Source organism: Neolamprologus multifasciatus, chromosome 15, assembly GCF_963576455.1.
Source record: "Neolamprologus multifasciatus chromosome 15, fNeoMul1.2, whole genome shotgun sequence".
Lineage (NCBI taxonomy): Eukaryota > Metazoa > Chordata > Actinopteri > Cichliformes > Cichlidae > Neolamprologus > Neolamprologus multifasciatus.
The window spans coordinates 24,066,741-24,092,474 of NC_140453.1; the positions used below are offsets into that span (position 1 = coordinate 24,066,741).

Consider the following 25,734-nt stretch of genomic DNA (forward strand, 5'->3'; position numbering starts at 1 on the left):
CCACACAGCTGACTGAGCACTTTTGGCCACTCCTTTATTTTCCAAGGGGTCGCCACAGGGATGGATCCACATGTGTGATCTGGCACAGATTACACCAATACAGGACTGCCCTTCCTTCCTCCCTCTATCCTGGTTTGATACTGCCAAGTGTACCGTGGTTTCTTTCTCCCACTAACTTATGTTCACTACTACACTACGGAATTGCGAAAATGCATCTTTTTCTCTCCGTTTTGACCTCCCGTCCACACTGAGACGCAGTTTTTTGTAAAGGAAAACGCAGCGTTTTGAAAACGCTCTCCAAAGCGGATACATTTGAAAACGCCGTTTTCGCATCGTAGTGTGGACAGCAAACCTGGAGCCTTTTCGAAAACAATGACATTGACGGAGGGCATTATACAGCAGTTGTTTTGTTTGCTCTCAATTTTGACAGCCCTATTAAATATTAATATCTCTTTGTACATGCTCCAGATAGCTTTTCTTCAAATTCTTTAATTCTCACTTGCTTTTGCAACTTTGTACTTTTGTGTTACTCGCAGCAACAACTCCACCTCATTGTTAGTCCATTTAAAAAACTCGGTGCTTTTCCTCGACATTTTGCCGCGAAGTTTCAAAGAGCCGGAAGGTAAATAAACGGCAGACAGAAATGAGGCAGGTCGAATCGTCTTGCGTTGCACGCATGCGCAGTACTGGAGCATAAGCGTTTTCGGCCGTTTCAATGTCCGAAAACGCTTACACAAACTCCTAAACACAAACTTAGCAATGTAGTGTGTGCTGTACAGTGTAGCAAGGAATGCCCAGACCTCTACATTGGAGAGACCAAACAGCCACTTCACAAGCGCATGGTACAACATAGAAGAGCCACCTCCACCGGACAAGACTCAGCGGTCCTTGCAGGACAAAGGTCACTCTTTCGAGGATGCCAATGTTCACATTTTGGACAGAGAAGACAGATGGTTTGGCTTAAGACACCAACTGTCTGCCATCTATAATCCAGTTTAGAGATCCCATCCCAGACGCCTTAACCCCCACTCACATCCCGGGCCATCTGACCTCAGGAAATCACATGATAGGGTGGGGCTAGGTTTCACCATGAGCTCACCCGAAACCTTGGCTGATTGTGACCTACTCATGTGATTAGGTAGAGGATCATTAGGGGGTTGATTGTCCCTCTTGATGGGACACTCCCACAGGGCTTAAATCTGGGACTATCCACCATTTGACCCTAGAACTGAAGAAGCTTCTTGGATGAGAGGTGAAATGTCTTCAAGCCACTTAAAGAAGTCCAGACGCTTTTCTTTCCAAGCTCCTTAGACTGCGATGACCTGGATGACTGAGAGCCTTCACAGACATCTGCTGTTTTGTGCTCTAGTTTTGGAAAGTAAAATTCCAGGATTTTCTCTCAATGTCATCCGGATGTGCTGGTGTGTTGTGTATGTACAGTTTATGGGTCAGCTTAAATACGAGTCCCTTTTTGTTTCACAAACCAACATGGAGGTGTCACACTACTGGGTCTGTGTAATTCTGGGTTAAGTTATATTATTTGATTTGTTGTTTTTCATGGGTTTAGTTCTCTTTAATTTTTTTCTGTGTGTGTTATATTTATAGTTCCTAGTTTCTAGTTTTCTGTCTCTATGCCTTCCCTGTGTTCCACATTTAGTTACTCTAGTCTCTTTCATGTTCCTAGTCAGTCGTGTCTCCATGTCACAGTGTCAAGTCTGCGTCTTTGTGAAGATTTCCTGTTTATTTTGATAGTTCCTTGTCCCGTGTTCAGTGCATTTGGTTTTGCTTCCTCCACGTCTTGTTATGACAGATTCGTCCAAGCTCGGTTTTCCTCCTGTTTCCTATTCCCTTGTTACTCCATTGTGTATTTAAGCCCTGTGTTTTCCTCTGTCTGTTGTTGTAATACCCTATGTGCTGTAAGTTTCTCCAGGTTTCTGGTTTCTATTATTCTTAGTTCCCTGCACCTTGTTTTCAAGTTTTAAGTTCTTAGTTTCCATGTTCAGGGTTTTGGTTTTTGTAAGTTATTTTATGGAGGATTTTTCCCAACGAAAAAAGCTGCTGCTTTGAGTTTACATTCCACGTATAAGTCCTGCATTTGGGTCCTTCATCCTGCCTACTGCACATGACAGGATGCAACCAGAATCCAAAAACGCTGAAGCTACACAATAAGGGGTACTACACCAATGAGTGACATCACTATCGCTATGTGCATCTTTTATACAGTCAGTGCCAGTCAGACCAACAAGCCTGCACCACTGCTAAACTTCTCACTGACTCTCAATAATTAAGTCAAAGTGTTTAAACAGACCAAATTACAGGAGACCATAGGGGTGGATGAGCAGGGTGCAGCACAAAGATCCTGGGCAGGCTTGAACCAACCTGTCACGGCTGGGGCAGCAGTCGTGTGGAGGTGAGGAAGGAGGATCCAAAAGCAGACAGTGGCGGAGGTGCAAGTGGGTTTTATTTACAGTGCACAAATAACCAAGGTGTGGGCAGAACTGAACATAAACCTAAACTGGAAAAGCTAATACAAAAGGAGGACATGGAGCGAGGGGCAGAGAGACGCGGAGCAGATACACAAATGAACACAGACGACGCGACGAGAAACACAGGCAGACACCAACTATAAATACACACACCAGGTAATCAGGAAATGGCACACAGGAGGGCAACACAGCTGGGAGGAATCAGGGCTGACGGGACAGGGGAAATGTAAACTGAACATACTCACATCAGACAGAGACCTTCACAATAAAACAGGAAACTCAGACACGAGGAACCAAACAAGACACAGAACTAAACAGACAGCTTCACAAACAGGCGGGGTGACACGATAGACAGACAGAGACACAGACGCAGACTCAAAGGCAGACCGAATATAACACATAGAACTCAAACAGTAATAATCAACAACATCATAATAAACTAGAAAATGATAATAAACTGAAAGCGCTGGGTCACCGACCCAGGACCATGACAGTACCCCCCCCCCCCCCCCTCAAGGGCTGGCTCCAGACAGCCCAGCAGAAACACAAAAACCGACCAAAACAAAACAGAAAACAACCCGACCAGGGTGGGCGGAGGGGGTCCAGGACGGAGGGACAGAGACCAAAAGGCCCAGATGGCCAAGTGTAGGGGGCCGACAGCGCAGGAGGCCAAAACAGTTCAGTTCCGGAGGCCGACCATGCGAATGGCAGTGGCAGTGGGGCAGGTCCGGAGGCCGGCCACGCAGACGGCGACGGCGGCGAGGAAGCAGTTCTGGGGGCCGACCGTGCGGACGGCGACGGCGGCGGGAATGCACGTCCGGGGGCCGGCCACAGTGACAAAGCTGCCGACCGTGCGGACGGTGACGGCGGCGGGAAAGCAAGTCCGGGGGCCGGCCACGGTGACAAAGCTGCCGACCGTGCGGACGGTGACGGCGGCGTGAAAGCAAGTCCGGAGGCCGGCCACGGTGACAAAGATGCCCAACATGCGGCCTGGCAGATGACCGACGGTGTTGAGGCGGCAGTTGGGGACCTGAAGGCTGCGTGGCCTTCGCAGCACCAGACGAGACGGAAGCTGAGGCAGAGGCTGGACCAGACGAGACGGAAGCTGAGGCAGAGGCTGGACCAGACGAGACGGAAGCTGAGGCAGAGGCTGGACCAGGCGACGGCGTGGGTGGAGACACTGACGCTGGACCAGGCGACGGCGTGGGTGGAGACCCTGACGCTGGACCAGGCGACGCCGTGGGTGGAGACCCTGACGCTGGACCAGGCGACGCCGTGGGTGGAGACCCTGACGCTGGACCAGGCGACGCCGTGGGTGGAGCTGAGACCGGACCAGACAAAGGCGAAGGCGGAGCTGAGGCAGGACCAGACGAAGGCGAAGGCGGACCAGGACCAGACGAAGGCGGAGCAGGACCAGGACCAGACGAAGGCGGAGCAGGACCAGGACCAGACGAAGGCGGAGTAGGACCAGGACCTGGACCAGACGAAGGCGGAGCTGGAGCTGGACCAGACGAAGGCGGAGCTGGACCAGACGAAGGCGGAGCTGGACCAGACGAAGGCGGAGCTGGACCAGGACCAGACGAAGACGAAGACGGAGCTGGACCAGACGAAGGTGGAGCTGGACCAGGACCAGACGAAGCAGATGAGGCAGAGGCCGGACCAGGCGACGGCGAAGTTGATGGTGGTGAAGCCGGACCAGGCGACGGCGAAGTTGATGGTGGTGAAGCCGGACCAGGCGACGGCGAAGTTGATGGTGGTGAAGCCGGACCAGGCGACGGCGAAGTTGATGGTGGTGAAGCCGGACCAGGCGACGGCGAAGTTGATGGTGGTGAAGCCGGACCAGGCGACGGCGTGGATGATGGTGGTGGAGACTCCGAGGCTGCAGCTGGCGTGGGTGGAGACTCCGAGGCTGCAGCTGGCGTGGGTGGAGACTCCGAGGCTGCAGCTGGCGTGGGTGGAGACTCCGAGGCTGCAGCTGGCGGCAGCGTGGAAGCCGGAGACGGAGGCGCTGCAGCAGGCGGCGGCGTGGACGAAACAGTGGATGCGGCTGCTGCTGCAGGCGTGGTTGCGGCCGCTGGTGGTGCAGCTGGTGGCTGGACGGGCTCCTCGGGCCCCCCAGCTGGCGAAGCAGGAGGCCGGACGGGCTCCTCGGGCCCCCCAGCTGGCGAAGCAGGAGGCCGGACGGGCTCCTCGGGCCCTCCAGCTGGCGAAGCAGGAGGCCGGACGGGCTCCTCGGGCCCTCCAGCTGGCGAAGCAGGAAGCTGGCTAGGTTCTCCTGAACCTCCAGCTGACGAGTCTTGGGGCTGGACGGGCTCCTCGGGCCCTCCAGCTGACGAGTCTTGGGACTGGACGGGCTCCTCGGGCCCCCCAGCGAAAACAGTCTCAGAACCAGTGGGCACTGGAGCCCCTGGCACACACAGGACAGAACCAGCAGGTGCGGGGACCTCTGGCAGAGACAGAACAGAACCAGCAGGTGCGGGGACCCCTGGCAGGGACAGAACAGAACCAGCAGGTGCGGGGACCCCTGGCAGGGACAGAACAGAACCAGCAGGTGCGGAGACCTCTGGCAGAGACAGAACAGAACCAGCAGGTGCGGGGACCTCTGGCGGGCGCAGAACAGAACCAGCAGGTGCGGGGACCTCTGGCGGGCACAGAACAGAACCAGCAGGTGCGGAGACCTCTGGCGGGGACAGAACAGAACCAGCAGGTGCGGGGACCTCTGGCAGAGACGGAACAGAACCAGCAGGTGCGGGGACCTCTGGCAGAGACGGAACAGAACCAGCAGGTGCAGGGACCTCTGGCGGGCGCAGAACAGAACCAGCAGGTGCGGGGACCTCTGGCAGAGACAGAACAGAACCAGCAGGTGCGGAGACCTCTGGCAGAGACAGAACAGAACCAGCAGGCACACAGGCCTCTGGTGGGCACAGAACAGAACCAGTAGGTGCGGGGACCTCTGGCGGGCACAGAACAGACTGCAGCTGCGCGGAGCACCGACCCTGCTCAGGCAGCGACAGCCGGGAGCAGTCCTCAGCTGGGTTCTTAGCCTCCAGGGGTCCAGAGTCTGCTGGGGGCCGAAACCCAGCCTCTGGGGAGGCCCTGGGGCAAATAACAGTCTCTAGATTAGCCAGTTTCTGAGAAACTAGAGTGGTTTTATTGGGTTTGTCTCTCCGCTTAAAATGGGTGCTAGGAACGGGATTCAAAATGGGTGGCACAGACACAGCCTCCAGTATGGAGGGAGCGGGTGACCGGGCTAATGGAATAGATGCAGGCTGGGCTAATGAACTGGCTAAAGGCTGATGTACTGTTTGAGGTGAGACTGGAGTTGGTAGTGGAGTGGATGAAACCCAGTCAGTTACTGTTTTGGATGTTTTGAAAATGCCAACTTGTGAGAGGTCAGTTACCACGAAGGTAGGTAAGCGCCGTGAACTGTCTCTACTCTCCCCATGAACAGCCCCAGAAAACACAGTCCCAGAAGCACCAGCGTCCTTAAAACTCACCACAGCTGGTCGCACAGGGGTCCCTGAATCCGGCTGTGGGGTGAAGCGCCGGTGGCGCGAATGTTTCCTTCCCACCGCTGACGGCTCCGACAGGCAGGGAAAAACCCCTGGGGGGTCGGGCCGTGAAACCTCCGGTGGGTGAATCTGAGACGGCTGCTTTGTGGCGGTCGTTGTCCGTTGTTGCGGGGCAGAATCTTCCGAAGCTTGCACCGCTTCCCGGGCTTTATGCAGATCAGCGATTAAGTCAGTAAATCCCCGGACCTGGTGGAGATAGGGATTTCCGGCCAGGATAGCCTCAATGGCATTTATCCCCACAACCTTCGCTCGTGCATTGGAGGTGTGGGTTACCCAGTCCACCAGGCGCAGGGCGCGTGTGAGGTCGCTCTCCCCGGACAAAGCTGCTGGATCCATCTTGTGGTCGCGTCATACTGTCACGGCTGGGGCGGCAGTCGTGTGGAGGTGAGGAAGGAGGATCCAAAAGCAGACAGTGGCGGAGGTGCAAGTGGGTTTTATTTACAGTGCACAAATAACCAAGGTGTGGGCAGAACTGAACATAAACCTAAACTGGAAAAGCTAATACAAAAGGAGGACATGGAGCGAGGGGCAGAGAGACGCGGAGCAGATACACAAATGAACACAGACGACGCGACGAGAAACACAGGCAGACACCAACTATAAATACACACACCAGGTAATCAGGAAATGGCACACAGGAGGGCAACACAGCTGGGAGGAATCAGGGCTGACGGGACAGGGGAAATGTAAACTGAACATACTCACATCAGACAGAGACCTTCACAATAAAACAGGAAACTCAGACACGAGGAACCAAACAAGACACAGAACTAAACAGACAGCTTCACAAACAGGCGGGGTGACACGATAGACAGACAGAGACACAGACGCAGACTCAAAGGCAGACCGAATATAACACATAGAACTCAAACAGTAATAATCAACAACATCATAATAAACTAGAAAATGATAATAAACTGAAAGCGCTGGGTCACCGACCCAGGACCATGACACAACCCAGCGGGGCTTTTCCCTCCACCAGAAGTAACATGCTATAATTCAAAAAACTTTTTACAATTACGTTCCCCTCATAATGATCCCATTACGTCTCTGGAATACCATAAAACCATAATACAGTACATCTTTACTACTATTAGCTTAACACAAGTTTTCTTTCATTCAGGGAAACTAATGGCACTTGACTGCAGAGCATACTTGCACAAACGTTCATGTTTTCCATTCATTAGCTGCTTATAGATATTTCAGTCTGGACACAACTTGTGTGACTGAAAATTGTTTTCCTGCTGCAGCATCTCCTCCCAGCTGCTGTAGAAACTGTGTCGGAAAGAGCAGAGCTTGTCTCTCAGCTGAGCGGCGCTTAAGCACTCTGGTAAAACATCTATTAAATTAATGCCTCCTGATGTACTGCTTCCTGAAACCAGCCTTTACTGGGCTGTGAATAAGGGAGTCATAACTCACTGATTCACTGAGCGAGTGTCTCACAGACGATCCTTTCATGACTCAGTAACGACACACTCAGCGTGGCTCAGTGGGTGTCGCTTCATTCCAGTCACTCATTATTGAAGCTGTCACTATACATCTAAATGACGCCTGAAAGCGTTTAACTCACTTACACTTTAGTTCTGAAGTTATTATTTTGGCCCCACTTCAGCCTTATTTAAAAGGTTGATAATTTCTCGTTTACACACAGCATTTACACAAAGCTGAGCCGAGTCTGCTTTTCCTTATTCTCTGTCATGTATCTCTTGCTCCAAATGAAGAAGTCAGCGTACAGCATGTTCAAGAAATCCCTGCAATCCCCTATGATGCCACAGGAAGTGGATATCCCTGATAATCCCATCTTAAATCCTTCTGTTTGCAAGAGTCAGCCAATCAGAATCAAGTTGTCTCAAAGGGGGAAGAGCTAAAATGGCTTGTTTCAGAAACGACATGAAATGAGAGGTTGTACTGAGGCCCAGTATGAAATAAATAAGGATTATTTTGAACTGTGAATCTTGCAAAGCTGTTCTAATAGATCCCAAGTGTAACAGCGGGACCTGGAAAGGAGATGATTAAGGTCACTTCGCTTTTGTTGCATTTAAGATAAATTTTGGCTGTTTAATCTGTCAACCAATCAAATTCAAGAATTCGGGAGAGTTGAAGAAGCCCTGAGTCTTTTCAGTTTTAAAAACTCAGCTGACTAGCAAGGGGTGCCTCAGAACCTTACGGACAATACGTGTCAGTGTAGCCCAGTCATTAACCAAACCCTGCTTTTTTAACTCAAGTGGGACCAAAAGGCACAAACTGAAAATCCTCCTGCACTTAGTAAGACTTGAAACTAGAGATGGAGACCATAAACTCATCAGGAAAGTGTTTACTAAGCTCACACAGAAAGGACAGATTTCTTTTTGCCATCAGAGGAGTCACCCCCTGCTGGCCTTTAAAAACCATGCAGGTTTATGCAGATTGTTGGCTTCATGCTGCAGAACCAGAAGTATGTTGGCATACTTTGGCATGCAGAGAGGAGCAGCCAGGGATCGAACCACCAACTTTCCAGTTAGCGGATGGCCTGCTCCTCCTCCTAATTGTTGACCATCAAATCACTATGTTGCAGGATTTTAGCTCCTCCCTGTGTTTAGGTGGAGATAACAGTCTTGTATTAAAGACGTACCAAGCCCATTTTAGAAGGTTAAAAGCATGGGGGCAGTATTAACCTGCAGGTTTCTCAGCCAAACAGCCAAACATCTGTTTTGGAGATTTTTGTTTTCTACTTTTTTTCCCCTGACTTGCCATTTGACTTCTTTGCTACAACGTTAGGTTTAAAGAAGGTGGTGGTTTGAGTTAACATGCACCTCTTCACAACATTAACCCTGCACGAAAACCTAAGAGTTAGGATCAATGATTGTGCCAGTCTTACTAATCCCATCCCTGAGTTTATAACATAGTGAGGCCCTGGTGTTTGCTATGAAGACTATGGTTTCAGTCAGTGACACTACAGAGAGGACTCAGTCTGTTTCCTAGACTTTTTAAATACTCGAACACTTGTCCACCCAAGATTTAGTCACATCGCCATCTGTCATTTTTCTTTTCACTCTTTTCCTCTTTCAGTTCTCCATGGTGGACCATCAGGTATCATGGGTCATCCAGATGTTTTTGATCTCAATCTTTGTCTAGCAGCATGGTCATCCTTTTGTCCATTAAATACCTGAATTGCGTGGTTGGTTTGCAGTAGGTGTTTAGGTCCTACACAATCATTTTCATAACAGTTCTGTCTCAACTGTTGATGGTGCAAATCTACTACACTGTTTCTCTGTGCACACATCTGTCCCCTCTACTGTTCGGCCAGATTTCCCATCAGAGTCGAGGGTTGGGGGATGCAGGGTGTGGTATGCTGCACAAACTGAACTCGGAATGTTATTTGTGACACTTGAGCCTTTCTGTGTCTCTGTTTTGTAACTCCACACGCTTTCTATTTTTGCCATCTACTGCATCATCTGCTTCTGTCATATTTTCCATTTCTAGGTTAAAGAATGTTGTTTGTTGAAGAGATTGTGCAGACAAATGTATGATTTGGGGTTTATATTAATAAATCTATTAGAAAAACCTGGCATGGGATAAGAGTACAGTTTTTCTTTGGACATTTATTAAAGTGATCCGTGTGGGAAACCAGAGCATGGCCTCCCACTCTCCTTTTAGAGTCTAGAATTTGCATCATGAATGTGCAGTATGTGATGAAATAATCAAGTTTGGAAAGGAAGGCCTTTAAACCCATTAAATTATAAACAAAAAATGTTTTACCGCTTTCAGTAATTCTGAGTAAGTTTAATCATTCATCATGAATTATTTGGATATGCTTTAATTGATAAAAAATTTACAGGTGAGGTAAAAGGTTCATGAAGAGGTTTATTAGCCTGTGAGCTCAAACCTGACCCCAACCTCATAAAAATGTGCTTCATATTTTTGTCTCTGAGGTCTTAAAGTAGTTGGAAATCCTGTTGATTTTTCAGTATTAAAAAAGTCACAAAGCAGCAAATGTTAATTTGTGACCATTTTAACTGGATTTACAGCAATGACCTTAAAATATTTTTGCCTAATAATAACTAATAATGTTATAATTTCTAAACTGAATGCACACACATCACACTTAACTTAGATCATGTTTTTCACTCCATTACAGATCAAATCCACCATCATGAGTCAGGCTTCCATAAATAGCTTGGTTTGAGTCACTGCTGATGTTTTGTTGACCCGTCCATCCACCCTGACCTCCTCCCTCAGCTGACTTTTTGGTTCTGCAACGTCATTTGTATGACTGATGTTGCTGTGCATCGACAAGACACATTTTAAATATAACATTTCCACACTTCTGATTATTAGTATTTTTGATTATTTAGTGAATGAAGTTACAAGGAAGCAGAACACCAAGCTCGTCTGATTTTTTTCTGATGAAAAAACAGGAAATAATTCAGCTGCCAATAATATGGAACAACACCTCAAAACTACCTTAAGTAATTAGCTGATATAAACTACTGTAACAAATCTTTATTTTAAACTGCTTTATTTATTGAAATATCCTGATTTCTTTATTTTTAATCATTATATTTGGATTCTGGATATTTATTTTTTGTGGAGTTTTTTTAATTTCAAATAAACATTTTGATAACTTCTCATACTGTTTACTTGGTGATATAAAACCTATATTTATGTCAGTTTTTCTGTTAGCTGACATTTAATTTAGTTCAGATGATCTTGTCTGGATTTTTTTTTTTCTTTAATAGTAGTTGTGATTCACCAACTCTTTATACAGATCTTTGGATCTTTGCATTTCTGAATATTTGAGGGAAAAGTATGTTTTTATATGAGTGTCCTGTTTTTTGTATAATAACTGCAAACAATAAATAAATGAATAAATAAATAAATGTGCAAAAAATTATAAATACTGTTTTGTTTCCATCAGTAATGGTATACGCCAATATATTTTCAAAATATCGGTCTATAATATTGGCATATTCGCAAATATGATGGCACATAACCATTTCAGTAGTGGTCAGATGTTTTTCTAGATTTCTTTGTGGCAAATCAAAACAAATATATCAAAACAAGCCAGAAATCAGAGTTACTCACCTGGTAGCTCTTAGTGTCACAGCTGTTCGGTCCCAAAATGACTCCGGTCCTTATTAATACTTCACTTCTTCTCCAGCACTCACCACACCAGCGTGTCTGTCTTCTTTCCTTTAAATCTTAAATCCAGCCTTCACTGTGTCTCCTTTTCTGCCAAAGTTGGAGCATGGTGAAGCTTTGTCCTCTCCAAGTTTGGGCTGTATGCTCACTGGCCGAGAGAGTATGAGTGAGAACTGAAGACAGAGAGAGAGGAGGGGATTGTGCGAGGGCAGAGATGAGAATAAACAGACTCGTTCTCTGAGCTGAAATAAAATAAGTTCTCTTTTTGCCGCAGGATGTTCAGCCTCTCTCTTTACGCCTGCTTGTTCCCGGTCATCAGCACTGAGGCTCTGCTCTATATTTAACCCGTGCTCTCACTCTGTGTTAGCAGCTCAACTGACTGACGGACTGACTGAGGCTCGTCCAAACCCCCAACAGCTGACCTATCAGCCCTGACCACACCTTCTCCTCCTCTCACAGCCAAAGGACTAGGTTTGGGTGCGTTTGGCTTGAGTTTTGGTTTGTTTTGTTTCACTCTGAAATATTTTTATTCTTAACAGCATGAAACCCAGATGTTCCTGCCCCTCTGTTAATGTGACATCACTGTACTTGAGTTGATCACTCAAAATTAAGTGGATTCAACTTGAATAAACAAGACCAGTAAACTTCTGGTATTCATGGTGAACATATTTTCATGTTTTTACCTTAAATAGTCAGTTTGTCTCATTCACTTCTTCCAAGCACTCCCATCTTCTTTATTTCCTAATCCTAACCCTAATCCTAAACTTGAACACACCATCTTCTCACTTTTCCCTAACCCTAACGACTGTCTTTGACAATCATTTCTTTGACCTTCTCACCCCTTCTCTAACCTCAGTTTTATTCCCAACCTTTCTAATCCTCACATTTTTACTAAACTTGACCTCTTTTTTAATAATTTATGTAACGTTTAGCTTCTTTAGTCTCTTCTAATCTGACTCCTAATCTTAATCCTGACCCCCTGAAATGTATCCACAATCACTGACCCTAACCCCCATGAATCTAACCCCTGTTGTGGAAGTTTTCCACTTAAATAAAGCCTGCAGACGAGCGGGGAGCGGTAGCTAACATTCTTTAATTCAAGCACACAACATACAAACAAGCTTGTGGAGCCCCCATGGCCGCGGGACAGACGGTCAGCAGAGTCTCCCTGAGCCTAGCATGGCTCTCAGTTAAATACCTTCTCCAGGAACAAAGGCAGTACACAGCTGTTTCACACCTTAAGGTTCACACTCCCTTGCTACTTCCCAGAGTCCTCAAGAGACAAAAGACTGGTCCTCTGGAGTTCCTGTTTCCCCCCCAACATCCTTGCTACACCCCCTACCATTTGTCTTACAGTATGAGTGTCAGACATGTTAATACAATAAATAATGTCATTAATATCTAGGTGAAAGAAATTCCTATACAATCCCACCCTCCATCCATCCATCTTCATCCGCTTTATCCGGGGCCGGGTCGCGGGGGCAGCAGCCTAAGCAAAGAGGCCCAGACCTCCCTCTCCCCAGCCACCTCCTCCAGCTCATCCGGGGGAACACCAAGGCGTTCCCAGGCCAGCCGAGAGATATAATCTCTCCAGCGTGTCCTGGGTCTGCCCCGGGGCCTCCTCCCGGTGGGACATGCCTGGAACACCTCACCCAGGAGGCGCCCAGGGGGCATCCTTGTCAGATGCCCAAACCACCTCACCCTTTGATTCTAAAATCAAGAATCACATTAAAACCAGAATTTCTTTCCTGACATTCTGTATATCACATCAACATTATTGTACACTTAAAGGAGTTTCACACTGTGTATCCTCACTTCACTGTTCTCCCACCACCCTTTGTTCATCTTTAATCTTCCCCACAATCTAAGCTCTCACATGCAAATGGAAACAACAATGATACAGAGGAAAGGTCTTCTCCAGGGTGTCAAAGTACTTTGCATGGCAAAGTGAAACAGCATTAGGTGGTCATTCTCTGTCACAGTCATGGCTCCTGGTGTCTGTGCCATTTACAGAGTCATAATTCCAACGCTGATCTTCCTTGCGCTGTCACTTTTGGAGCTTGGCACGCTCTCTCCATCCCTCGATTTCTGTTCCAACGCGGCTGTAGATTTAAGGCAGAGCACGTCGTACACCTTAGTTGTCTTCCTCAGCGTCAACGGCGAAACTCTTTCATTTTATTTTTAAGATTTTGCTGTTCAAAATCTCCTCATGACAATCCTTTGGAAGCCCAGTGGTGCAGCCCACTGTTGTTTGGCTGTTGTCCTGCAGATGGTCCCTGCTTCTCACTGGTCCTCTTGAAGCGTTCTCTCCTAGTCATAGTTTGCATCTGCGCCTCAGTCAATCCTTCCATATCCCTCATGTCACGGTTCCTGCAATTTAAAAATGAAAACTTCCCCGGAAAACCCTCTTTTGCCCTATGTTAGCTTAGCACAATTAGACATGCACAATAAAGTTGTGCATTGTCTCTTAAAAATTCTCAGGGCTTCTCCCCTAGAGTAGCTTCACTCCAGGCCCTGTTGTAAGAAAAAACATTAGCCAGTGGTGTGTCCTGCTTAGACTTGTAGTCAAGACCGCCTAATCCGAGACCAAGACAAGACCAAGACCAGAGGGTATCGAGACCAAGACAAGACCAAGACCAGAGGGTATCGAGACCAAGACAAGACCAAGACCAGAGGGTATCGAGACCAAGACAAGACCAAGACCAAGACCGAGACGAGACGAGACGAGACCAAGACCAAGACCGAGACAAAAAAAAAGTCTTTAAACTGCAGCCAGATGCTACTTCGTTTACGGGTCTCGGGCATATTTATGTGTTTTTGCTTTCGCACAGCCCTCCTCACCACTGTCTACTGTCTCACTCACTCACTGAAAGGACTGACGCATGCTCCACTTGACTGTTGCGTCTCTCACCCTCTCTGTTTTTCACATAATGATATTATCCTATATCCTCGCATGTGATTGGCCACAATATGGAGGGATTGGAGCGTAGCTGAGCCACTGTGTGAGAGCTGAGCAGCCAAAGGAAATTAAGTGGGGGTAGAAATGACTGAAAGATTATTAGGCTCTGTTTTGAGCTTTGTTCAAAAAAGAATGACTTTATATACAGTGGGGCAAAAAAGTATTTAGTCAGCCGCCGATTGTGCAAGTTCCCCCACTTAAAATGATGACAGAGGTCAGTAATTTGCACCAGAGGTACACTTCAACTGTGAGAGACAGAATGTGAAAAAAAAATCCATGAATTCACATGGTAGGATTTGTAAAGAATTTATTCGTAAATCAGGGTGGAAAATAAGTATTTGGTCAATAACAAAAATACAACTCAATACTTTGTAACATAACCTTTGTTGGCAATAACAGAGGTCAAACGTTTACTATAGGTCTTTACCAGGTTTGCACACACAGTAGCTGGTATTTTGGCCCATTCCTCCATGCAGATCTTCTCAAGAGCAGCGATGTTTTGGGGCTGTCGCCGAGCAACACAGACTTTCAACTCCCGCCACAGATTTTCTATGGGGTTGAGGTCTGGAGACTGGCTAGGCCACTCCAGGACTTTCAAATGCTTCTTACGGAGCCACTCCTTTGTTGCCCGGGCGGTGTGTTTTGGATCATTGTCATGTTGGAAGACCCAGCCTCGTTTCATCTTCAAAGTTCTCACTGATGGAAGGAGGTTTTGGCTCAAAATCTCACGATACTTGGCCCCATTCATTCTGTCCTTAACACGGATCAGTCGTCCTGTCCCCTTGGCAGAAAAACAGCCCCATAGCATGATGTTTCCACCCCCATGCTTCACAGTAGGTATGGTGTTCTTGGGATGCAACTCAGTATTCTTCTTCCTCCAAACACGACGAGTTGAGTTTATACCAAAAAGTTCTACTTTGGTTTCATCTGACCACATGACATTCTCCCAATCCTCTGCTGTATCATCCATGTGCTCTCTGGCAAACTTCAGACGGGCCTGGACATGCACTGGCTTCAGCAGCGGAACACGTCTGGCACTGCGGGATTTGATTCCCTGCCGTTGTAGTGTGTTACTGATGGTGACCTTTGTTACTTTGGTCCCAGCTCTCTGCAGGTCATTCACCAGGTCCCCCCGTGTGGTTCTGGGATCTTTGCTCACCGTTCTCATGATCATTTTGACCCCACGGGATGAGATCTTGCGTGGAGCCCCAGATCGAGGGAGATTATCAGTGGTCTTGTATGTCTTCCATTTTCTGATGATTGCTCCCACAGTTGATTTTTTCACACCAAGCTGCTTGCCTATTGTAGATTCACTCTTCCCAGTCTGGTGCAGGTCTACAATTCTTTTCCTGGTGTCCTTCGAAAGCTCTTTGGTCTTGGCCATGGCGGAGTTTGGAGTCTGACTGGTTGAGGCTGTGGACAGGTGTCTTTTATACAGATGATGAGGTCAAACAGGTGCCATTCATACAGGTAACGAGTGGGGGACAGAAAAGCTTCTTACAGAAGACGTTACAGGTCTGTGAGAGCCAGGGATTTTCCTTGTTTGAGGTGACCAAATACTTATTTTCCACCCTGATTTACGAATAAATTCTTTACAAATCCTACCATGTGAATTCATGGATTTTTTTTCACATTCTGTCTCTCACAGTTGAAGTGTACCTCTGGTGCAAATTACTGACCTCTGTCATCATTTTAAGTGGGGGAACTTGCACAATCGGTGGCTGACTAAATACTTTTTTGCCCCACTGTATATATATATATATATATATATATATATATATATATATATATATAGTTTTTTAATTAAGCAGCAAGGCAGAACAAAGTCAGGCCTGTATCAAGACACAGGGACTAAACCCCAATTCAACCAGACCCAGAACTGATCCAGAATTAAAACAGGACTACAACAGTAACCAAGACAGAACCAGAATCAGAACTAGATGATAGCAGCACTAAAAATCATCTTAGACCTGCACTACACTTATTTTTTAATTCTACCAAAGTACACTATTTAGATTCTGAAAAGTTTATATAATTATTTAGCCTTGTTGAGCAAACAAGCCTGCATAACTTAATAAATATAGAATTTTAAAAGTAACAAACGCTATCTAAAAAGATACAATAGGTACGAGATACATGTTCTGATGAGTTTTTGGCAAACAACCATTTGACTAACATGTGTGTCTCACCTGCTCTTGTTCCATCTCTGTTCTGTCGTCATTTTCATCGTCTCTCCCTCTCTGTTCCTCTCTCTCCCTCTTTGTGCTGACAATCAAACCAAACACAAATATACAGTGGAAACCAGATATTTACATACTCTTCAGATAAAAACACAAACACTTTTTAATTGTAACATCAAATCAGACTAAATGTTTATTTTTTTAGATTGATAAATATAAAAAACATATTTGTTAACTTTAAGAGTAAAGAGAGAAACTGTCTGTATTTCTTAATTGTAAATGGCACCAAATTGTATTCAAAATTGAGCCACACTTATGGAGCTCCACAATTCTTTTCCAGAATTATTTTCCAGGTGTTTTGGTTGACATCTCTTGATTTTTCAAAGAAACTTTCCCATTTCAAAGAAACAGGCTCTGTGTTTTGCCTTATATGCATCCACAGCTGTGCCACCAATTTACCCACATGGACTCTACTAACCAATCAGAAGCTTCTTAAGCTCAGAATGGAATCATCTGGAGTTTTCTTAATTAATCTTAATTAACAATAAACTTAGTGTATATGTACTCCTACATTTGATGAAAGTGATTAAAATAGACAGCTCCCTCTTTTTATTCTGACATTTAACTAATTCAAAAGACATTGCAACATTTATTTATCTAAAACAAAAGTTTACTCTAAATTGATGTTTAACAGTAAAAAAAAGGTTTTATGTTTTCTCCCTAAAGTGTATGTAAATATCTGGTTTCAACTGTGAATATACTGCTGTGTATTGAAATTCCTCTTGTTTTGCATAGATATACTGAACATACAACAACAACATACAAAGCATAATATATAAAATAACATCTACCTGAGTTTTTTCTTTGAAAGAAGCTCCTTATGTCCATTGTTGTGTTCATCAGTACACAACTGAAACCGATTTAGAGAGTTTGTTTAGCCGTGGAGGGTAACAACTGAAAATATGAGATGTAAGCTAAGACTCTCTAAAAAAATCAGCATTGTCGTTCGGCTTTTTATTTATCCATTTGTTGATTCACTCGAAGAGTAAGTAACGCAACCAAGTGATCAGTTTGATATCAATCTTTTGTGATACACCGTCATATTTACATTATTAGTTCAGTACGAATGATTTCCGTTGGTACCTGGTCAAACTTAAGCTCTCCTCTGCAGCAAACTCGCAGGCAGCAGCTTCTCCCCCCTCGCTCACATGGGTGCTGTGCTCAGTCGCCTAGTGCCAAAGCTCGGATCATACCAAAATCAGGGGGAATTTACGACGGTGCGCTCTGTGCTTCGTGTGTTGTTTTTGTTTTATACAGTTGTCAGTCAGGCATCTAACAAACAAATTACACTCCAAAAAACCCCATGCTTCTGAAAAAATGACCCGGGCTTAAGCCCAGTAAGACACCCCCCGCTCCGCTGATGGTTGACTCCAAATCTCCCGAACACTATGTCGATTTGAGAGCGCAAGACCGAGACAGCGAGACCAAAACCGAGACCAAGACAAAAGTCCGTCGAGACCAAGACCGAGACCAAGACAAAAGTCCGTCGAGACCAAGACCGAGACCAAGACAAAAGTCCGTCGAGACCAAGAGGAGACCAAGACCACGTAAAAGTGGTCTCGAGACCGGTCTCGAGACCAAGACCGGTCTCGAGACATCCAACTCTAGTCCTGCTGTAAATCATGTGATTAGATCATATGATTAACCCTTTGCTGTGGAAAAAGTGATATAGATGTTAGCGCAGCGTGTCTGTATGCACACTTTCTCACAGTGACCTCTGCACTGTAAACAATACAAGGTCATGAATAACACACCGCTGGTAAATTCACAAAGACACAGAAAGTGGCAATTAAAAGGTTAAGTCAGCACGGCTCAAAAGCCCATGCAACCCAGGATGTTGCTGTCACCTTTCTGCTCCTGTAAAAAGAAACATACATACATCCACCCTTTTGTTAGGTCAAGGTGGAGGTGCAATCTTGCATAGTCAGTTCCCATTTTTATTTGCTGACAGTAGAACCTCTCGTGACGCAATAAGTTTCTACTGCCAGCAATGACGTCAGTTCAAAAAATAAAAAAGATTTTAGACTGGATTACCTCGCTGAATCCCTTTTGCCAGGGACTTGTTTTCTGATTGTCCCAAATAAGTGGCTTTCTCCCGAGCCCATTTTAATTTTGGAGAAGCTCACTTGCGATTGATCAACATGTTGTGTAGCGCTTTCGATTCCGATCTTGCAGGCCTGCTTGAAAAAGAGAAAATTGCCAAACAAAAATCTCAGTGCACTGTTAAAAATCAAAAAATATGAAGGCCTCTTTTAGAAGTTGTCTAAGCATACTCCCTTAGAATGATAGATCAAAACAACTAATTGGCAGGTTCAAAGTGGTACCAAAAGAAAAAGCATCAGCCAAGTAAATCCCCAAAACTTTCATCCACCAGTCACACACCTCACACAACAGCAATATTCTATTAGAAAATGAGTTTTTGTTTTCCCCATGTACCCAGATGTGTGTCATGATAAGACCTCCCTCACACATCAGAAACAAGAAACTCAATAATCTATTAGTCCCCACTCATCTGACCCTCCCGCAGCATTCTGTTCACCGCTGATTCAATCATCCTTCCCCAAAAATAATACTAGTTCACTAGTCTATGTATCACTTCTTAACCTACTAAGCTAACCGGACAAGATGATGGTAACAGAAATGCTTAAAATGCTATTTGGTCTTCATGAGCTTCATTGCATGTGTGTTTGTGTTAGTAGGATTAATGCATTTTTCTGTTTGTGTAATTTTTGTGTACCTCTCCTCTTTGCGGTGCTCCAGACACTTTTCAATTCTCCACGCAAGGCAGTCGTTTTTTCCTTCCCAGTTTCCTAAACCCAAATTTTATTCCCACACTACAACAGCCTTCCTCCATGTTGTCCCCTGCTCCTTTCACTGTGGTCTCATCTCATCTCTCCTCCTTGCAGCAGTCCAGTGAGAGTCAGTTGTCTTTCAGCTTTGTCCTGTGTTTTCCACTGTCTCATTTTGCCATTTTTGCGCCAAAAGTGGCAAATGTCCAACTCAAGCAGTCTTTTCAAAAGTCCATTCACACAGTGAAGTTGCAGCTCCTTGGAAATGCACATCCATCCATCCAGTCATGATGATGCCATTTTTCTCCTTGCTGTCGCTGTCTTGCACAGCTGTTGCTGCTGGACCTTTCTTCACTGCTCAGGATACTGCCGTGAGCTCTTGAAATCCATCTCGTTGTTCTGGAACTGCATTTCTAGTCTTCAGGGAGAGATTCTTGGAGCTTGTGTTCTCAGGGTGACAAACACATGGAAGTTAAGCTGTAAAACAATTCAGCCAAAACTTGGCTTGAGTGTTTCTAATGGTGTTAACCTATAATTTTCTTCCGACTGCTGCACGTGGAAAATTGATCCAGGTCTGCTCTTCACCTGCAAGTGACACACTGAGACATTAATATCATTCTTCTCATTGCTTAAAACAACACGTCTCCCCTCTCTGGTTCTGAATTCCCCTTTCTTAAAAACCCCAGAGAGATTGTAGTTGTTCTACGTTGAAAAACACCAAACCCTCTTCCTATTTTTTTTGTTTATTTTGTCAACAATTCTGCTAAAAATAATTTTTCGTGTGTGTCCACCCTAGGGGAGCTGGTGGCCTGCAGTACCACCCTCTCCCACTAGTTGGAAACAACTTTTACACACATTTCTACACTCCTCTCTAATTTTTTTTTTCTTGTTTTTGTTCCCCATTTTCAACATTTTGAAACCCCATTTCTCACTGTTTTTACACACACATCAACTTTTCCCACACAACCTGTCACGGCTGGCGGGGTGAGCCGTGTGGTGTGGAGGAAACGGAGGACCCAAAATGCAGACAGCCGATATGATGATGAGAGTGAGGGTTTTATTTACAGTGCACAAATAATACAACTGAGGGCAGGACAGAACATAAACCTAAACTGGGTGAGCTAAACAACAAACCAGAGATCATATGAACGGGGTGAGTGGCAGAGAGACGCAGACGAGGAACAGGACACCATGAAACACAGACGAGCCGACAACGAACACAGACCGACACCCACTATAAATACACACATCAGGTAATCAGGAAATGGCACACAGGAGGGGACACAGCTGGAACTAATGGACATAACGAGACACAACCCTACAAAGTAAAACAGGAAACACACAGACTGTTTTACATAACAACACGAGGACATGAACAGAGCACCGAGGGAGACGCAGGTAGGGAAGATAAACACTACAAACCCCAACGACCAATACAAAACAGAATAAACTAGAAAATACTAATAACAAACTCAAAACGCTGGGTCACCGACCCAGGACCATGACAGTACCCCCCCCTCAAGGGCTGGCTCCAGACAGCCCAACAGAAACACAAACCCCCCCCCCCCCCCCCCCCCCAAACCCAAAAAACGGAAAACGACCCGACCAGGGCGGGCGGCGGGGGTCCAGGACGGAGGGACAGAGTCCAAAAAGGCCCAGACGGACAAGTTCAGGGGTCCGACCCGGAGGCCGACAGCGCCGGAGGCCAAAACAGTGCAGTTCCGGGGGCCGACCGTGCGGAAGGCAGTGGCAACGACGGGTAAACAGTTCAGGGGGCCGACCGTGCGGACGGCGGCGGCGGCGAGAAAACAGTTCCGGAGGCCGGCCGCGGCGGCGAAGATGCCCAACATGCGGCCCGGCAGATGACCGACGATGTTGAGGCGGCAGTTGGGAACCTGAAGGCTGCGTGGCCTTCGCTGGACCAGACGAGGCAGGAGCTGAGGCCGGACCAGGCGAAGCGGGCGAAGCTGAGGCAGAAGCTGGACCAGACGAAGCTGAGGCTGGACCAGACGAAGCGGAAGCAGAGGCTGGACCAGACGAAGCGGAAGCAGAGGCTGGACCAGACGAAGCTGAGGCAGAGGCTGGACCAGACGAAGCTGAGGCAGAGGCTGGACCAGACGAAGCTGAGGCAGAGGCTGGACCAGACGAAGCTGAGGCAGAGGCTGGACCAGACGAAGCTGAGGCAGAGGCTGGACCAGACGAAGCTGAGGCAGAGGCTGGACCAGACGAAGCTGATGCAGAGGCTGGACCAGACGAAGCTGATGCAGAGGCTGGACCAGGTGAGGCGGATGCAGAGGCTGGACCAGGCGACGATGACGCCGGAGCTGGACCAGGCGACGGCGTGGGTGAAGCCGGAGCTGGACCAGGCGACGGCGTGGGTGAAGCCGGAGCTGGACCAGGCGACGGCGTGGGTGAAGCCAAGGCTGCAGCTGGCGAGGATGAAGACACGGAGGCTGCAGCTGGCGAGGATGAAGACACGGAGGCTGCAGCTGGCGAGGATGAAGACACGGAGGCTGCAGCTGGCGAGGATGAAGACACGGAGGCTGCCGGCGGCGAGGATGAAGACACGGAGGCTGCCGGCGGCGAGGATGAAGACACGGAGGCTGCCGGCGGCGAAGATGAAGACACGGAGGCTGCAGCTGGCGAGGATGAAGACACGGAGGCTGCAGCTGGCGAGGATGAAGCCGCTGCTGCTGCCGGCGGTGTAGATGAAGCCGCTGTTGCTGCCGGCGGCGTGGATGGAGCGGCAGCCGGCGAGGATGATGATGAGGCTGCAGCTGGCGGCTGGACGGGCTCCTCGGGCCCTCCAGCTGACGAGGCAGAAGACTGGACGGGCTCCTCGGGCCCTCCAGCTGACGAGGCAGAAGACTGGACGGGCTCCTCGGGCCCTCCAGCTGACGAGGCAGGAAGCAGGCTGGGTTCTCCTGAACCTCCAGCTGACGAGTCTTGGGGCTGGACGGGCTCCTCGGGCCCTCCAGCGGACGAGTCTTGGGGCTGGACGGGCTCCTCGGGCCCTCCAGCGGACGAGTCTTGGGGCTGGATGGGCTCCTCGGGCCCTCCAGCGGACGAGTCTTGGGGCTGGACGGGCTCCTCGGGCCCTCCAGCGGACGAGTCTTGAGGCTGGACGGGCTCCTCGGGCCCTCCAGCGGACGAGGCAGGCGGCTGGACGGGCTCCTCGGGCCCTCCAGCGGACGAGACAGGAGGCTGGACGGGCTCCTCGGGCCCTCCAGCGGACGGAACAGGCGGCTGGACGGGCTCCTCGGGCCCTCCAGCGGACGAGACAGGCGGCTGGACGGGCTCCTCGGGCCCTCCAGCGAGAATAGTCTCAGGACCAGCGGGCACAGGGGCCCCTGGCGGGCGCAGAACAGAACCAGCAGGCGCGGAGACCTCTGGCAGGCGCAGAACAGAACCAGCAGGCGCGGAGACCTCTGGCGGGCGCAGAACAGAACCAGCAGGCGCGGGGGCCTCTGGCAGGAACGGATCAGAACCAGCAGGCGCACGGGCCTCTGGCAGGGACAAATCAGAACCAGCAGGCGCACGGGCCTCTGGCAGGGACAAATCAGAACCAGCAGGCGCACGGGCCTCTGGCAGGAACAGATCAGAACCAGCAGGCGCACGGGCCTCTGGCAAACACAAGGCTGACTGCAGCTGCACCGAGCATTGACTCAGCTCAGGCAGCGACAGCCGGGTGCAGTCCTCAGCTGGCTTCTTTACCTCCAGGGGTCCAGAGTCTGCTGGGGGCTGAAACCCAGCCTCTGGGGAGGCCCTGGAGTGCATCTCAGAACTGGCCAGCTCTTGAGGAGTGTTTTCAGGATTGTGTGGTTTGTCTCTCTGCAAAAAATACTTAGAAAAAGAGTCCAAAACGGGAGGCAGAGATGCAGCCTCCTGTACAGAGGGAGTCGGTGAAGATGGCATAGATGACTGGGCTAGTGGGGATACCGGGGGCCGAGCTGAATGCTGCTGTGCAGCTAAACGAGCTTGCGGCTGTGCAGCTAAACGAGCTTGCAGCTGTGCAGCTAAACGAGCTTGCGGCTGTGCAGCTAGCTCAAAAAACACAGCCCCGGTACAAACAGTCACAGGTTCAGGCGAAACAGAAAGAGTGCCTTTTCCACTCACCACAGCCGGCAACTCAGAACTCTCGGGGCCCGGCTGTGGCGATGGGCGTCGGCGGCGTGAACGTCGCTTCTTTCTTGAGGATAGCTCCGACCGGCCAGGTAATTCCACATCCGGCGGGCCGGGCCGCAGATTCCCCGGCGGGCAGTGCAACACATTCACCGCCGGGCTGGGTCGGGAAGCGGTAGCAGCTGGAGGGTGAAGGTGAAGTTCGTGCAGAATGAAGTCCTGTGCGAGCGGGTGAAGTGAGTCCAGTAGCCAGTGGTGAGCAGAAATAAGCTGCTGTAGCCTGGCTTCTACAGCGCGGTGAAATTCCTCCCCCTCATGCTCAAGCCATAGGTTAACTAACCTCGAAACGGAGTCAATCACCCCCTCCCGAAACTCCTGGGAGGGTGCGGATGCTGCTGGGTCCATGTTTGGTCGGCTCGTACTGTCACGGCTGGCGGGGTGAGCCGTGTGGTGTGGAGGAAACGGACGACCCAAAATGCAGACAGCGATAAGATGATGAGAGTGAGGGTTTATTTACAGTATACAAATAACAGAACTGAGGGCAGGACAGAACATAAACCTAAACTGGGTGAGCTAAACAACAAACCAGAGATCATATGAACGGGGTGAGTGGCAGAGAGACACAGACGAGGAACAGACACCATGAAACACAGACAAGCCGACAACGAACACAGACCGACACCCACTATAAATACACACATCAGGTAATCAGGAAATGGCACACAGGCGGGGACACAGCTGGAACTAATGGACATAACGAGACACAACCCTACAAAGTAAAACAGGAAACACACAGACTGTTTTACATAACAACACGAGGACATGAACAGAGCACCGAGGGAGACGCAGGTAGGGAAGATAAACACTACAAACCCCAACCACCAATACAAAAACAGAATAAACTAGAAAATACTAATAACAAACTCAAAACGCTGGGTCACCGACCCAGGACCATGACACAACCAGTCTCTGCAATCTTACACGCTACACATTTACTCAATTCTTACCATACAGTCACGTATTGAGTTTTGTCTCTGGCCGCCTGGTGGAACGTCTGCCGATCTACTGGATCTAGATCCCATTTTACTACACGAGGCGTCCCCCGCGAGGTCCTTGCCTTCTACGGACCAAGGAACGAACACCGCCACTCCGTGCACCATAGTACACAGAAATGGATTCCGACAGTGTACCCGAACCGCCGTTCCTGTGGCGTACTTGGACCGAACACAGGTCTGGGCCGGCTTCTCCCCAACAACGTGCAAGGACAGCCACTGTCCTTGTGATGAGCCATACCCAACACAAGCCTGGGGCCTCAAACCACCAGGTTTTCCTCCCGGAGACTCGAACTCCGGAGTCGGCCAGCGTTCCCCCCCTCGGCCAGACAAAAAACTCCTCATAACTGTATACAAAGTTAGCTACAACTCACCCATCTGCAGAAGTCCCCTCAAAATCGATGCGCCATTTTGTTGTGGAAGTTTTCCACTTAAATAAAGCCTGCAGACGAGCGGTGAGCGGTAGCTAACATTCTTTAATTCAAGCACACAACATACAAACAAGCTTGTGGAGCCCCCATGGCCGCGGGACAGACGGTCAGCAGAGTCTCCCTGAGCCTAGCATGGCTCTCAGTTAAATACCTTCTCCAGGAACAAAGGCAGTACACAGCTGTTTCACACCTTAAGGTTCACACTCCCTTGCTACTTCCCAGAGTCCTCAAGAGACAAAAGACTGGTCCTCTGGAGTTCCTGTTTCCCCCCCAACATCCTTGCTACACCCCCTACCATTTGTCTTACAGTATGAGTGTCAGACATGTTAATACAATAAATAATGTCATTAATATCTAGGTGAAAGAAATTCCTATACACCCCTAAACCTAGATCCAGCATCTTTAATTCTAACCCCGACCTGTAACTGCAATCCATAAATTTACCCTTAACCCATTAGCCTTTCAATGCCTAATGTGCCATATTTGACTTTTACATCCCCCTTCTTTCCCCCCCTGAATAACTTCAAAAAATTGCACAATACATTTTTAAGTAGTAAATTGCAAAATAAGACAGATGTAGCAAACATAATATAATTGAAAATTCATATATGCCACATGTGTCAAAGTCAAGGCCCGCGCGACGATATGAGGCGCTAATAATATACAAACTACAGATCCCATAATACAGCGCTGCAGGCTCCTTGCTGAATGCTAGGCTAACTGGGAACATTCCTGCGTCAATCAAGTCAAACTTGAAGCTAGCCGCTCACAATGGTGGAGAGAAAAGTTGATTCTGAAAGCAGAGCCTTTCAGCGCCAGTGGATGACTGAATATATGTTTACATACATTGCTGGTGAACCCATGTGTCTTATTAGTGGAGCTAATGTGGCTGTAATGAAGGAATTTAATTTAAGACAGCACTACGAGACAAAACGTCAGGATAAGCTGAAAAACCTAAATGC

The 25,734-nt window shown here is 48.1% G+C and overlaps 1 protein-coding gene across 3 annotated transcripts in view; it reads right to left on the reverse strand.

Moving 5' to 3' along the window:
- Positions 1-11,592, reverse strand: part of filip1b (filamin A interacting protein 1b) — a 53,246-nt gene extending 41,654 nt beyond the window's left edge. For 2 of the 3 annotated variants that reach the window (XM_085132631.1, XM_085132629.1), the window contains exon 1: positions 11,123-11,590. The gene's annotated coding sequence lies outside the window, so the exon portion shown is untranslated. Of the gene's footprint in view, positions 1-11,122 lie in introns of all 3 variants that reach the window. The other variant, XM_085132630.1, reaches the window with a different exon arrangement.
- Positions 11,593-25,734: the final 14,142 nt, after the last annotated feature.